This window comes from Bos grunniens, chromosome 16 (assembly GCF_055505025.1).
Source record: "Bos grunniens cultivar Pamir isolate PY7600 chromosome 16, Bosgru_T2T1.0, whole genome shotgun sequence".
NCBI lineage: Eukaryota > Metazoa > Chordata > Mammalia > Artiodactyla > Bovidae > Bos > Bos grunniens.
In genome coordinates this window covers 34,443,122-34,455,244 of record NC_141180.1, presented here as the reverse complement: position 1 = coordinate 34,455,244, position 12,123 = coordinate 34,443,122, and the positions used below count along the sequence as shown (strand labels likewise).

The 12,123-nt window shown below is 48.6% G+C and overlaps 1 long non-coding RNA gene across 1 annotated transcript; it reads left to right on the top strand.

Moving 5' to 3' along the window:
- The first annotated feature begins 5,474 nt into the window (after nt 1-5,474).
- Nucleotides 5,475-6,637, top strand: LOC147356569 (uncharacterized). The gene is made up of 2 exons (XR_015143339.1): nt 5,475-6,302; nt 6,473-6,637. It is a non-coding gene; the product is annotated as an uncharacterized LOC147356569 (long non-coding RNA).
- Nucleotides 6,638-12,123: the final 5,486 nt, after the last annotated feature.

Sequence of the window (12,123 nt, the reverse complement as noted above, 5' to 3'; positions counted from 1 at the left end):
ACTATATACACCAAACCTATACCCCAAAACACTGAAGCTATTGACCAAAATAAAGAAAAGGTACAAATAACAATACCTTTAAAAAGTGTAAAGAATTAAATCACATAATAAATAAAAACTGTAATAAGTATACCAGATACCTGGCCTAAGAACAGTCACTAGAATTAGGCACAAAATTTAGATACAACACTTTCTGGTAGTGAAAATGTGACAGTTCATACACTCCTTACTATCTGATGATATGAAATGTTAACCTTAAGAGAATATTCTCTCTCTTATTCTATCACTGTTTTCTATAAAGGACATCTATGATCTCATATTCTCTACAATACTTACTATGCTGCTCTTCAAATGCTACACAAGCATCAACATATATCTAAATGACCTGGAAGTTACACCGAGACAGAACGAAGATTGACTACTTTTTTCTACACACACACCCACACCCACACACATACACCCCACACACTGTCTGAAGGAAAGCTGTTAAGTGCTTCTCCCAGTCTGCCCTCCACCCTCTCCACCACCCCCACTCCTGCAGGGGTGGGGAAGAGCTCAATGGGATAGTACACTGCTAGAGTATGTCTTTGTAAGATTACAATCCAAAAAATTAAAGTTCACAAGAGAATTCCCTGCACGAATATATAAAAAGACAAGTGTAAGACAAACTGAAATGTCATGCTCACTAAAACGTAAAGGAAACCCCTATGGTCTCAAATAGAGTCACATAAACCCTCACCCCCCCAACACAGACACACACACACACAGAGACAGACACACACACAGACACACACTCCTGCATGAAATACCAGCTCACTGAAGGTCTCTAGGATGAACACACTCAATGATGGGAACATGGATGTAAAGACAACTTCTGTCCAAAAGGCCAAATGCAAAGGTCCCACAAAGGAGGCAAGAGGCACAATCAGGAAGTGAAAGGAAGAGGACGCGTGAGAGTCACCTTCTGTTGTTTTTTCCATGAGGAAATTGGAAAGACGTACATCTGCACACAAAGATGTGCTTCCCCAAAACTCAGGAGAAAGGAAACGGAGACTGGCCCAGAGGAAGGAGGAATGGAGGCAACATCCAGCCAGAAGACGCGCACTGAGAAGCAGGCCGGAAGAAATACAATCCCCCAGGTACGGGGGCCACACCCAGCATAAACAGAGCTAAATAACGCCACATGCCTCTAACAAACAGGTTATTTTAAGAGGAAAGCCTAAAAACTAAAGAAACAGAAAACGTGGATGAGCAGGATGTATAAAGATGTCTCAGAGAGGAGGCAAGAGCAACCCTACCTGTTTGAAAAGAAAAACCTGACCCACTCTGACCTTGAGTAGAGGTTGCTGCGCACATGTCAACCTTCTGAAGCCACTGAACATGGATGGAGAAACTCAACATTTCCCAGAAGCAGGATAAGTCAGATTGTCCAAAAGGCAAGGGAAGACATGTCCCATGGGTCACCCACCTTTGTCCAGACAGCTGGGCAGAGGGGTAAGGGGTGCAGGGGAGGGGCGAGGGATGCTCTAACAGAAAGACATAAGAAAGGTCCATAAGAGGACAGAACCCGTCTAGCCTGACGGTGCACTGGAAGGGGAAGACAGAGAAGCTGAGCTCTAATAATCTGTGAGGACAGGTCTCACAGAAAGCACCAGCGCATTAAACTCACAGAAAGGAACCTAACTTCGCACACTAACCTCGAGCGTGTTCCTCTAACTTTAGCAATTTCCTCCTACTGCCCACAGATGGAGCACCCCAGAGGGCAGGGAAAATTCCAAAAGGCAGGCAGCGTTACTGGGCAGGGCAGGAGAAGATCCAGCACTGGAAGGGAGAGGAATCTGCTGGGAACACGCCAACACAGACAGCAGGTAGTCAACTGTTTTCCCACGGTCCTTAATACTATATCCTAAAAATACACAATTCCATCAACTGAATATAGAGGCAGGCAGAATAGAAATAGTACAAAAACTTTTAAAAACCAAATTAATAAAAAAAAAAAAAAGGAAATTGAGGTCAAAAGCACAACTGTCAGACGTTGAGTATGATGCCCACTGGAGAGCTCAATACAGACTGAGGGGCAAGGCTGTGAAGTCAACGACTGATGCTGAGCCATCCTCCAGGTAACTGCCTCCAGACTCAGTAACCCAGGTGGAAGGGCTCCTCACTAGAAGAGCTCTTCAAGGACCCCCAGTGCAGAACCCTGACAGAGCTGGGGCAGGGGGATGGCGGTGATGAGGCTCCATACTCAGCCTGTCCCAAAGTAAGACTCAGCTGATGAACGAGGCAGAAGCAACCACTGGAGCTACAGAAGGGAGGGACCCTGAGCCAAGGGGAACCAGCCAAATACACAAACTGTGCGGCTCACAGAAAACCTGGAGGATCATCCCTCCCACCCTCTCACAAAGTGTCACAGGCCCTCCCAAAGGTACCTTTTCCTAGCATGCTCAACCTCTCTCAATTATTTAAATGGCCAAAATAAAACAGTGACATATTTACGGCTATTCATTCCTAGTTCTGTCACAGAAACACATATTCCTCTCCCCCGCTCCTATCCTTTGCCCCAAAATACAGGAAATCTCTCTCTCCTACACCGCAGTAAAGAAGTAGAGATGAGAACTTTTCACCCTGTGAAGGATCAAGCAGGGATGATCACTTAAATTCAGAACGCCTAAGTCACGGCGGGCAGGGGCGAGCCCTCTACACTTTGCCTGTTCAGGGACCTGGTGAACATTCAGGATGTCATTCTGCTTATTCTGTCCAGTACAAATGACAGAGGAAAGAGCGGCAAGAAGTGGCCATTTATCAATGAGTCTTCAGATTCCTCTAAGCTGAAGAGTTCCCAACAACCGTGATGCATATCTATGTCCTTACACATTAAAGTCTCCATATACACCCAAGATGTAGAGATAGTCATCTAACCCTTTCAACTTCCTGTATAAACGTAATGGATGTAATTCCACCTATAAATATTTGCCTGTATGTGTGTAAATATAAACAAATGCATAGTATCCTTTTTCTTTTGCCAAAAGAGAACCAAAGCCACAAAAAAATAGAAAGCCTCTCCATTTCCCCTTCCCTGAAACCTGTAAGCTCGAAAGAAATGTTTGGATCCCACAAGAGACAACACCAGGACCCAAGGAAGGTTCTAGTACAACAAGGAGCCCACTAGCAACCTCTTCCTGAATGGCATGTGGGCGACATGGGTGTCTCCACTCCCTTTTCTGGATGGAAAGGCATATGGCTTCTTCTTACCCAGCCAACATGAATACAATTTAAGAAAATTAGAAAAAGTCAAGGTAACAGGCTCACTAAATATGGCTGACTGGGAAACAGAAGCCATAAGGAGGATATGAGTTCTCTTAAAAAAGAAATGGGAAGTTTATTTCCAGGGAAGGTTCAAAGTCTCTTGAATGAAAGATGTACGAAGTCTGGTTCTCAGTGCACAGAAGACAGTAATCATGAACACCCAAAGCCAAGGGCACAGGAACCTCTTCCTGGGGGAGGTGGGGGGTGGGGCAGTGTCAATAGATGAATGCTTCCCCCACCTAAGAGCAAGAGTAAACTGGAAGCAAGAGCAGACCCGTTTCCCTCAGACACAGGCTTGCTGCTGGGACCCCTTCTCACTCCAGTACCAGGCACAGGTACTGGAAGCCCTGCCCTACATCTGATGGGGCAACAACCCTCACCCAGAGGAGGAACTCCAAGGAGAGGGACACGACAGGGGAGACAGAGAAAGGGGGAAAGGAGCCCTGGAATGTCCAGTTCCTCCCAAAAGAGAGAGAGAGGGCAACTCAAAGGGTATTCAGGAAATGAGCTCACCCCAACCCAGGAAAGTGTGCGGAGAGGATGCCTCCTCTGTAAGAAGTGTCTGCTTTCCTATTTAGAAATGACTTCAGAGCTGCCCAGGCCCCTATGACCCACTGGGAGAGGGAGAAGAACAAGGGGAGCCCGAGTCCCCTTGTCCTGGCAAAAGGGTCAACAGATGGTGTGCAGAGGCCCCAAAGATTCCACAGAAGATGAGAGGATGAGGCGGACCCCTCTGCCAGAGAAGGATCAGGGTCACAGAAGGTAAAGGGCAAGGGAGTATGGAGAGCCTCACTCGCCATAGCATCGGAGACCCCACCCTCCTGGCTGCGAGGGGCGCAAGGGCAAGAGTGGGATGGGAGCGACTGCTAGGGGCTGCGCAGGCCCCCTCCCCGGAAGGAAAGGGGGAGGGGTCACACGAGGCCCTTCTGTCCGGGGACGCTCAGCAGGAGAGGGTCCCCCTGGTGGGGAGAAGCGCGGGGACCCCGCCGGCTCTGGGAGGCGCCCACGGGGCTCCAGGGTGAGGCTGGACAGAGTCCGCCCGGCCCCGCCGCCGAGAGCCAGAGGCGGCGAGGCTGAGCGCCGGCCGTGCCCCGACGGGAACCGGCCCGGGGCAGCGGGGCGCGAGGCCGGAGGGGGCCTGAGGAGGATAAACTTTCCGCCCCGCGGCCCCCACCGGCGCGGGGGGCGGGGGCCGCGCCGGGCCCGGGAGCGGCGGGGATGCCCGGTCCGGGTGGGGGAGGCGCCGGCCCTCCCTCCGCGGCTCCTCCTCTTCGCTGGGCCCGGCCCCCGCCCGCCGGCCCCCCGCCCCTCCGGCCCCAGCCCGCCCCCGGGTGGGGGTGTGCGGCGCCGCGCTCCGCCGCCCCGCGAGTCACCTCAGGACCCGGCCGCGCTCCGCCCCCCCACCCGCCGCCCCCTCCCCGGCCCGGGGCGCCCGCCCGCCGCCGCCGCCGCCGCCGCGCCCCCGCGCTCCCGCCCGGCGCCGCCGATGCCCGGGATGTCCGGCGGGGCCGGGTCCCGCTGCCCGCCGCGCCACCCCCAGCCCCTCACGCTCCAGCTCTTACCTTCCGGCTTGTTTTCGGCAGCCATTTCCCCTCCGCGCGCCACATCCTCCTCCTCCTCGCGACCGGGACCCCGAGCGCGCGCCTCGTACCGCCGCCGCCGCCGGCCCAGCCACCCCGCCGCCGCCGCGCACCCGCCCTGGCCCCGCCCCGCGGCCCACGCACTGCACCCGTTGGGCCGCGCGGCTGCCATTCATCGCTCCCACCACCAATCGCCCCGCACCAGGGGTCTCACTACTCTCCGGGAGGAGCGTCCTATCCATCCGGCCCATTGGCTGGTCACCACCCAACGGAATGAAAGGATTGGTCAAGACTCAACGCCCCCTCCCCACCCACTCCCAGGAAAGCCCGCCTTCCAGACCTAAACAAAGCTTTCCAGTGGCCAGAGCCCGAAACAACTGCCCAATCAGAAAGGGGCCGACACGGAATATTTCCTCGAGGCCGAGACGTGGCATTTTGATTGGGCCTTCCTACAGTGTTTCCCAGACCGTCCAGACCAATCAAAGGGGGTTCCCGGAACTCGGGAGCGGCGAAGGGAAGCCCCGCCCCCGAGCGTGACCGTCATGAGGAAGGCGCTCGTTCATTGGCGCGCTGGGGCTTTTCCCGCGTGCTCCCGGGGCTGAAGGACGTTCCCGGGGAAGCCGCTGCCGGCGCGTGGGGTCCCGGTGGCAGTGGAGAATGCAGCGGGATCTCCGGGATCCCTCAGCCTCCCGCTTCCGGGGAGCAGCGGGAGCCGTGGGGGCTCGGGGCTGGCTTCCGCCGGTCGCAGCGCTCGGGAGCCGGCCGGCCCGCCGGCCCGGGAGTCCGGGCGTCGCTGCGGGCCGTGGGGGGTGGGGCGCGTCTCAGCCAGGCCCCGCCCCTTCCCCTCCCCGCCCCCTCGGCCCGCGCCGCCGCGGCCCCTCGCGCGGGTGCCCGGCCAGCCTGTGACCGCTGTCGCCCGCCCCCGGTGTGCTCCGTTGTCCCCTTTTCTAGCGGCTTAAAATACTGAAACTTTATTTTGGTCACGTTGGCCATGTGACCCGCAGAGCCGATGACTCATAGATGCCTGTCCCAGGATGAGGCTGCCGAGCAAAATCTTAGAGAAACGTTGATCCTCGGCGAGCCTGCTCGGAGGGCGAGGCGAGCCAAGTTTGCTTCCATCCTGGGCTCACATTCGTGGCTTTCCCGAGCGAATATTCCAGCGTCCACCGCACTCACGCCCGGTGCAAGACGAGGAGACCAGCGAGGTTTCAGTCGCGGAGAGAGAACCCAGAAGCGGGTTACGGGCCATCCTGGGAGGGAGAAGGGAGGGACAGACACACCGCTGCAGCTTCTCTGCAAATCCATCCACACCTAGAAAACCAACACACACTGCACAGAGAAGCCTAAAGCCAGAGGAAATGGCAAAGATGAAAATGCCCCGTCGCAGAAAAATTCAGGAATTGTGCACGTGGACAGGTAGTACCGGAAACAAAGGAGAGGGCTGAAAGCTCCAAGTTTGAAAAAAAAAAAAAAGAAGAAAAGTTGAATGAAAAGCAGAGCTCCAACCCCTCTGTGTGGATCTTGTACAGTTTGCAGTGAGAACCTTTCAATCCTCTACATTTTATTTTGTCCTTTTCTACCCGTAGGTGACAACTAGCAGGAGCTGCGCAGGGTCCTCGTTTGAGTATTTTGACACCAAGTTGACTGTCAGAGTGAATTTTGCTCCAGTTGTAACAACATGTGTTCTTTTTCTTGTTTTCTCAAGTGAAAATTTCTTATTTCCCGGAAATAAAAATGTTCCCCCCAAAAAAGTTTTGCTTTAGAGACTAATTCTTCAACAAACTTTCATTTTATGAGGGTCAAAAAATGCAACATTTTAACAACGAGGGCATAACATTTTATCGATTAGCATTCTTAATAGCACCTGTGTTGACGATTTGTGTGGTGAAGCATATTCTTAGAAGTGCCGGTGGCCTTGAAAATTAATGTAACCCTTTTGAAAAGCAATTTTACAGTATGTATTAAAAGCCATAAAAAACGTCTGCATCTTTTGACCCAGTAATCTTACTTCTGGGAATCTATTCTAAGGAAATAACACTAAATGCCAAAAAAACTATATGTGTGAAGGTATTCTTCACAGGATCACCGTATTTATTACAACAAGGAAAATGTGCTAATGTTGGATGTTTAATAAGTAAATCATGTTGTATCTATACAAGAGAACATCATGGTAGTCACAGACATTAGAAACAGAAAGGAAAATTTACTCATTGCTAGTTGCGGGGGCTGGGGGGAGAGATAGTTTTCCGAAAAATGGCATTCTGTTACATGTGATGTAATTCTAGGTAGGAAAAAACTGCATTTTGAAAAAAGACTTGATAAACACCCAAAAAATGAAATTTGGGAGATTGTGAGTGGTTTTTCTTATTGTCTCTATTTTCTGTAATATAACTATCAGATCAGATCAGATCAGATCAGTCGCTCAGTCGTGTCCAACTCTTTGCGACCCCATGAATCGCAGCACGCCAGGCCTCCCTGTCCAGCACCAACTCCCGGAGTTCACCCACACCCACATCCATCCAGTCGGTGGTGCCATCCAGCCATCTCATCCTCTGTCGTCCCCTTCTCCTCTTGCCCCCAACCCCTCCCAGCATCAGAGTCTTTTCCAATGAGTCAAGTCTTCGCATGAGGTGGCCAAAGTACTGGAGTTTCAGCTTTAGCATCAGTCCTTCCAAAGAACTCCCAGGGCTGATCTCCTTCAGAATGGACTGGTTGGATCTCCTTGCAGTCCAAGGAACTCTCAAGAGTCTTCTCCAACACCACAGTTGAAAAGCGTCAATTCTTCAGTGCTTAGCCTTCTTCACAGTCCAACTCTCACATCCAAACATGACCACAGGAAAAACCATAGCCTGGACTAGATGAACCTTTGTTGGCAAAGTAATGTCTCTGCTTTTATAATTAAGATATATGTTTAAACCTAGACTTCTTTGGCAGTCCAGTGGTTAAGACTCCATGCTTTCAATGCAGGGGGTGCCAGTTCCATCCCTGGTCAGGGAATTAGATCTCACTTGCTTCATGGTGTGGCCTAAAAAAAATTTTTTTAATTTAAAAACTATAAATAAATATATATATTTAAATTTAAAATAATTCTTTCAAATGTTCACTAGAGACTAGACACTGTTAGATGCTGAGGATGTGAAGTTGAATAAGATGGTCTCCCTCCAAGGGGTAAAGCCTAGTGGGGTTGACATATGTGAAAAACAGCAGGTCAAGTGCAATGGGGAAACAGGAGAAGATACTATCACCTGGGCCTCAAGTCCAGCCTGTAAAACTATAAAACAATACCACTCTGATCGCTAATTTTTTGTTTAGGAAAATGTAGTTATAAAAAATATGATGGATGTTAATGTGTAATGGTGACTGCAGTCATGAAGTTCAAAGATGCTTGCTCCTTGGAAGAAAAGCTATGACAAACCTAGACAGCATATTAAAAAGCAGAGACATTACTTTGCTGACAAAGGTCCGTCTAGTCAACACTATGGCTTTTCCAGTAGTTATGTACGGATGTAAGAGCTGGACCATAAAGAAAGCTGAGCACTGAAGAATTGATGCTTTTGAACTGCGGTGTTGGAGAAGACTCTTGAGAGTCCCTTGAATAGCAAGGAGATCAAACCAGTCAATCCTAAAGGAAATCAGTCCTGAATATTCATGGAAGGACTGATGCTGAAGCTGAAACTCCAATACTTTGGCCACCTGATACAAAGAACTGACTCATTTGAAAAGACCCTGATGCTGGGTAAGACTGAAGGCAGGAGGAGAAGGAGATGACAGAGGATGAGATGGTTGGATGGCATCACCGACTCGATGGAAATGAGTTTGAGCAAGCTCCAGGAGTTGGTGATGGACAGGGAGTCCTGGCGTGCTGCAGTCTGAGATGTGGAAAAGAGTCGGATACGACTGAGTGACTGAAAACTGAATGTGTAATGGGTTTCTATTTTTAATGAACTAATAAAAAATTTTGTATGTCTACACAGCACATACACTACAGGTAAATCACAAAACAGAAGCTCAGGACTTCCCTGGTAGTCCGGTGGTTAAGAATACACTTTGCAATGCACGGGATGTAGGTTCAATTCCTGGTGGGGGCAACTAGGATCCCACATGCCACCGGGTAACTAAGTCAGTGAGCCACAACTATGGATCCTGCATGCCACAACAAAAGATCCCGAATGACCCAAAGAAGATCCCATGTGCTGAAACTAAGATCTGATGCAACCAAGTAAATGAATATTTACAAAAAAAAAAAAAAAAGTTCTTCAGAGTCCTCAATTATTTTTAAGAATGGAAAGATATCCTGAGACCAACAAGTTTGAAAGCCTCTGCACTGGAGAATGAGATGTTTTGTGGGGAGGGGGACTGGTTGGCTGGTCTCCTAGACCATTCCAATTGCTATAACAAAGCTTCAAAGACTGGGTGGCTTATAGCAACAGAAATTTACTTCCCGCAGTTCTGAAGGCTGGAAGTTGAAGTCAGGGAGCTCCTCACATGGCAGAAAGAGGAAGTGAACCCTCTCATGACTCTTAAAAGGGCGCTAACCCCATCATGGCACCCCCCTACCATCGTCTCATCTAATCCTAATCACCCCCCCAAGGCCCCATTTCTTAATACCGTCATGTGGAAGGTAGAATTTCAGCACATGGATTTGGGGGGGGAGGCGGGGAGGGGGACACAAGCATTCAGTCCATAATAGCTGGTGTTTGTCTTTGCCTAGGAGGGTAACCAAGAGATGGGTATTTTCAGTAGGGAAAGTGGCCTGTGTTGCTAAAAAAATTTTAAAAAGCTCAGTTAGAAGGGCTTCCTGGTAATTCGGTGGTTGAGACTCCACATGCCAATGTGGAAGATATGGGTTCGATCCCTGGTCCAGGAAGATCCCACCAAGGCAATGAAGCCCATGTGCCACAACTACTGAGCCTGTGCTCTAGAGCCCAAGAGCTGCAACAGCTGAGCCCACGTAACACAGCTTCTGAGCCTGCGTGCCTAGAGCCCAGGCTCCCCAAGAGAAACCACCACAATGAGAAACCTGCACACCAGCAACTAGAGAGTAACCCCGACTGCCCCAACTAGAGAAAGCCCACGAGCAGCAGCGAAGACCCAGTGCAACCAAAAATTTTTAAAAATAATTTAAAAAAAATTTTTTTAAGAACCCAGTTAGAAAGGAGAGCAGTCAGAACACACGCTGGACACCCCACCATCTGAATCCTTGCCCATTTTGGCCTTAATGTTCTTCCCAGAAAGGATGTTACTGTCCAGGACCAGATGGACATACATGAATAATGGGAATATTAAGAAGTTACTTTTCTACCTCAAAAATACTTGTAAAAGAGTGTCCTTTCCTGGTCAGCATGCTGAAGTACTTAAAAGTGACTGTTTGTTATTACTGCTGATGATAATAATAAAAGTGCTTGGAGGAATTCCGCTCAGTGTTATGTGGCAGCCTGTACGGGAGGGGAGTTTAAGGGAGAATGGATATAGTATATGTATGGCTGAGTCCCTTTGCTGTCCACCTGAAACTATCACAACATTGTTAATCAGCTATACTGCAATCATTGTGGACAGTGACTGCAGCCATAAAACTGGAAGCCACTTGCTCCTTGGAAGAAAAGCTATGACAAACCTAGACAGCGTATCAAAAGGCAGAGATATCACTTTGCTGACAAAGGACCATATAGTCAAAGCTACTGTTTTTCCAGTAGTCTTGTATGGATGTAAGACTTGGACCATAACAAAGGCTGAATGCTAGAGAATTGATTCTTTCAAACTGTGGTGCTGGAGAAAACTCTTGAGAGTCCCTTGGACAGCACGGAGGTCAATCCTAAAGGAAGTCAGTCCTGAATATTCATCGGAAGGACAGATGCTGAAGCTGAAGCTCCAATAATTTGGCCACCTGATGCCAAGAACTGACTCGTTGGAAAAGACCCTGATGCTGGGGAAGATTGAAGGCAGGAGAAGGGGGTGGCAGAGGATGAGATGGTTGGATGGCATCACCGACTCAATGGACATGAGTTTGAGCAAACTCAGGGAGATAGTGAAGGACAGGGAAGCCTGGTGTGCTGCAGTCAATGGGGTCTCAAAGAGTGAGACACGACGGAGCAACTGAACCACAACTATACTTCAATACAAAATAAAAAGTTAAAAAAATAAAATAGTAGAAATGCTTGGACTTGCTTCCTTCAACTCATTAGTGAAGCTCCATGTTACTGGGATGGAAGAGGAAAGCTAGGGCTGAACTGAACCCATCTGAGAGCTTAATGACTCCTATAAGGGCAACTCACCAACACAGGATGAGGAAGAAATAATTATTCTGTCTATGCCTTCCTTAGATTTGAAGGGGCTGCATTGTGAAAAGCAATAACATTTTACAGTCCTAATTTCAAAAACTTTCTCCCCTTGCCTTTCCTTTAATTAATTCTTTTAATTTGGAGGTAATTGTAGATTTGCATGCAATTTTAGGAAATACTACAGAGATATCCCTTGTCCCACTGCCTTTTCAAGATAAAACATAATAAAAACTTGTGGGCTTGTTTTTTTTTTTCTACCACACTGAACAACACATAGGATTCCCTAACCAGGGATCAAAATGACACTCCCTACAGTAGAAGGGCAGACTTTTAACCACTGGATTGCCAGGGAAATCCCCTTGTGAGCTTCTTAAAAGTAACCTTTCACTAATATTCCTTGTTTTCCTACCCTACAAACCCTCATCTTGCGGCCTCCCCACATCTGTTCAGGAAATCTGTCAGCTATTGCTATCCCAGAATATCTAACATTAGCATACAAGAGTAAAGATTTGTCAGATACCTGCAATATAAGGAGCTATCTGGGCCTAGTAGGCCTTAATTTCAGGTCATTTGAAATGTGATTTGAACATAAAAGTTCTGATTTGTGGACCAGGAATCTGTTGAAATTTTGAAATGAATATGCGGTTTCCCTTGTTCAATATTCCGTAAGTGTAGTAAGAATGGACAGTAGGTCTAAGGACCAACCACACCACTTCGGTTGGTTTTATTTTCCTTTTAGTATCAAAACCAAGAACCTTATCCATCACAATAGGGGTTTCAAGAGATGTTGTTTAATGGAATACTACTCAGTCATATAAAAGAATGAAGTAATGCCATTTGCAGCAACAGGATGGACCTGGAGATGATCATACTAAGTGAAATAAGTCGGAAAGAGAAAGACAAATATCATATGATATTATCTATATGTTGAGTCTAAAATGTAACACAAATGGATTTAT